Source organism: Xenopus laevis, chromosome 6L, assembly GCF_017654675.1.
Source record: "Xenopus laevis strain J_2021 chromosome 6L, Xenopus_laevis_v10.1, whole genome shotgun sequence".
Taxonomy (NCBI): Eukaryota; Metazoa; Chordata; class Amphibia; order Anura; family Pipidae; genus Xenopus; species Xenopus laevis.
The window spans coordinates 69,862,581-69,866,902 of record NC_054381.1 but is presented as its reverse complement, the minus strand read 5'-3'; positions in this window follow the sequence as shown (position 1 = coordinate 69,866,902).

Here is a 4,322-nt window from a genome sequence, read left to right as displayed (position 1 = left end):
CAGTTTAAGTATTTAAAAAAGTATGGAGAGTGTGCTGATATGCTCCTGTAGCCAATGTGATGCCATGTATCGGGAGGTCAATCTGGTTGTACTTGTGCTACCGTGTATTGACTGCCAGTTAGTTTGGGTGTGTGACTGTGCCATCCTGTACTGACTAAGAATAGGGACAGTGTTAGCTTAGTGTTAGGGAGGTCAATCCCACACCCCCATCCAAACCCCAATCCTGAAAACAATCCCAATCCCACAGCCAGTCTGGGTGGTGAAGCCAGCCATCCGCAATGACTGCTTAGAGTTAGGGACTAGTATAGGGACAGAGTTAGGGGCATGGCATCAAATTGATAGGAGTCACGCACACTTTTCACTTCCCAATACTAACAATTCTTTATCTCTAGAAAAAAATTAAGAACGTAAGTATATTTATGTTGACTAAGAATGTGTTTAGATGCAGAGTGTGTCCTTTTATGTTTTCTATAGTTCTTTATGTTCTTGTGGTGGTCATTTGAACTTGATGCGGTGTGGACAAAGGTGCAAACAAACATTTTTATAGCATTATCAAACATACAGGGGCGGAGAGGGGTGGCGTCAGCGGGGGTGACCTGTGTGCCTGCTTCACTTGCTTGGCACACAGGTCACTCCATTGCCCTCTTGCTTGCTCTAGGGTCATCCTGGAGCAAAGTGAAGGGACCCGCTGGCAATGTTTTTTACTGCTAACTTTAAATAGCGTTGCGCCTTGTTTGCATCCACATCTTTTTCACACATGACCAAATATATTGCTAATTTTAATTATTGTCTTTAATTTATCTCTAGATATAACTGTCTTATGGGTATGTTTTTGCAAAAAAGGTTATTGCATATCAGGTTTTCTTATTGTTTTTCCCAATTTAAGTATTTAAAAAAGTATGGAGAGTGTGCTGATATGCTCCTGTAGCCAATGTGATGCCATGTATCGGGAGGTCAATCTGGTTGTACTTGTGCTACCGTGTATTGACTGCCAGTTAGTTTGGGTGTGTGACTTGCCATCCTGTACTGACTAAGAATAGGGACAGTGTTAGCTTAGTGTTAGGGAGGTCAATCCCACACCCCCATCCAAACCCCAATCCTGAAAACAATCCCAATCCCACAGCCAGTCTGGGTGGTGAAGCCAGCCATCCGCAATGACTGGCTTAGAGTTAGGGACTAGTATAGGGACAGAGTTAGGGGCATGGCATCAAATTGATAGGAGTCACGCACACTTTTCACTTCCCAATACTAACAATTCTTTATCTCTAGAAAAAATTAAGAACGTAAGTATATTTATGTTGACTAAGAATGTGTTTAGATGCAGAGTGTGTCCTTTTATGTTTTCTATAGTACTTTATGTTCTTGTGGTGGTCATTTGAACTTGATGCGGTGTGGACAAAGGTGCAAACAAACATTTTTATAGCATTATCAAACATACAGGGCGGAGAGGGGTGGCGTCAGTGGGGGTGACCTGTGTGCCTGCTTCACTTGCTTGGCACACAGGTCACTCCATTGCCCTCTTGCTTGCTCTAGGGTCATCCTGGAGCAAAGTGAAGGGACCCGCTGGCAATGTTTTTTACTGCTAACTTTAAATAGCGTTGCGCCTTGTTTGCATCCACATCTTTTTCACACATGACCAAATATGATTGCTAATTTTAATTATTGTCTTTAATTTATCTCTAGATATAACTGTCTTATGGGTTATGTTTTTGCAAAAAGGTTATTGCATATCAGGTTTTCTTATTGTTTTTCCGCAGTTTAAGTATTTAAAAAAGTATGGAGAGTGTGCTGATATGCTCCTGTAGCCAATGTGATGCCAGTATCGGGAGGTCAATCTGGTTGTACTTGTGCTACCGTGTATTGACTGCCAGGTTAGTTTGGGTGTGTGACTGTGCCATCCTGTACTGACTAAGAATAGGGACAGTGTTAGCTTAGTGTTAGGGAGGTCAATCCCACACCCCCATCCAAACCCCAATCCTGAAAACAATCCCAATCCCACAGCAGTCTGGGTGGTGAAGCCAGCCTATCCGCAATGACTGTCATTAGAGTTAGGACTAGTATAGGACAGAGTTAGGGCATGGCATCAAAATTGATAGGAGTCACGCACACTTTTCACTTCCCAATACTAACAATTCCTTTATCTCTAGAAAAAAATTAAAGAATCGTTAAGTATATTTATGTTGACTGAGAATGTGTTTAGATGGCAGTAGTGGTGTCGCTTTTCGCAGAGCTCTTCTATAGCTTCTTTTTGTTCTTGTGGTGGTCGGATTCTTCGAAACTTGATCAGGCTGGTGTGAGATCAAAGGTTGGGCAAAACAAACTCTATTTATAGCATTATTCAAAACATACAGGGGGGCCGGAGAGGGGTGGCGTCAGTGGGGGTGACCTGTGTGCCTGCTTCACTTGCTTGCACACAGGTCGCTCCATTGCCCTCTCGCTTGCTCTAAGGTCATCCTGGAGCAAAGTGAAGGGACCCGCTGGCAATGTTTTTTACTGCTAACTTTAAATAGTGTTGCGCCTTGTTTGCATCCACATCTTTTTCACACATGACCAAATATATTGCAAAGGTTATTGCATATCAGGTTTTCTTATTGTTTTTCCCAATTTAAGTATTTAAAAAAGTATGGAGAGTGTGCTGATATGCTCCTGTAGCCAATGTGATGCCATGTATCGGGAGGTCAATCTGGTTGTACTTGTGCTACCGTGTATTGACTGCCGAGTATTTTTTTTTTTTTTTTTTTGTTGGAGTCTTCCCACTTTAAAAAAAACAAAAAAAAATCGTGCTAGGGTTCCCCCGTGTGAGAGTAAAAAATAAAAAATATTTGTCAGGGCCCCCATTAAAAAATATGGTGCGAAATCAGGTGGCCACCTCCCCCCCACACACCACATTATGACAACCATCCCAACTGTCCCTTTCGAGGACGTCCCCTCATTGACAGCTCAACCTGCAGTCCCTCATTTAACTGAAGTCCCTATTCTTCTCTGCACTAAACAGCCAGAAAAATAAACAAAATTTCTAAACTTTAATTGACTTTAGCAGAGAGCACAGAACATTCCTAACAGTGAAATAAGATACTTGTGTAACAATTTGAGACACAAAAACAAACAGTTTAGATGAGGAGACAGAAATATTTCAAACTTTCATAACCTGCCAAATATTTGTTAAAATATATTAGGTAAGTGTAGGGTGTTGCCACCGAGAGAAGGACGTGTCCAAAAATTTTGCTGTTCTTACGTCGAAAGAGAAAGGTTTTTGTGTCCCCCTTTTTTATTCACAAAATGTTGGAGATTGTTATGAGAAAATGCGGCAGGGCCTTAAACGTCCATGCCTTCCCCGAAGGTCAGCAACTCTCCAGAAGAATGGGGGGCCCTGCTAATAAGTAAGTGGCTGGCCGGCCCTAACCTTCAGAGGGCTCCCCTACAACTCTCTGATGCTGCCTGCTGGAAGTGAAAAGGTGCCCTAGTGTGATGTGACTAATGGAAGTGTTAACATTTTAAGAGGAGCTTACCGTTAGTGTAAGAAGAATGTAACAATTTGTGACGCGGGATGAGGCCAATAACTCTGTTATCAAATACAGATCTGGTGATAGAAGAGTGAAGGGACAGTGTAAATAGTCAATAGTGTTAGGGAGGTCACATCCCACACCCCCATCCAAACCCCAATCCTGAAAACAATGTCCAGCGAATATCCGAAGAAGAACAGAAGATCAGCCTCAGTTGAGGGGTTCACATGCCGAGTGCTGGAGTGCGCAGTATGTGAAGCGTGTCTTAGAGTTACGGACTAGTTACAGGGAACAGCAGTTAGCGGCATGGCATCAAATTGATAGGGAAGTTACCAATGTGAGGAGAATAGTACAACTGGGCACAATACACCAGGTTTGTCACTAGTTGAGTGGGCGGAGCACACAAGGTACACAACACAACAAAGCAAGGCTACTATCCGCGGTTAAAACGACCATGCAATCACCTCAAAGCCGGCCCGAAACGCGTCGCCGGCAGTCCGGCGCCTTACATCCGAACCATGATGGCGGCGTGCGCATGTAATAAAGAGGGCAGAGCCGGGCACAGGAATGAGAGGTATTAATGATTAGGATGTAGGGCGCAAATCTGGGGGTAATGCCTATGACTAAATGCTGTATTATTTATTTATTTAAGCCCGCGGTACTGGACAGCTGCTGGCTATCAAGGCTGGACGGCGGTTGCCTGTGCCCAGTAGCCTATAATTATTCTCCTTGTAACACTTTGTCCTTACCAGCCCACAATAAGCCCGGCGCCTCGTGCCTGCTGCAGAAATCCTAAACAAAGTTCACGCACGACGTGTC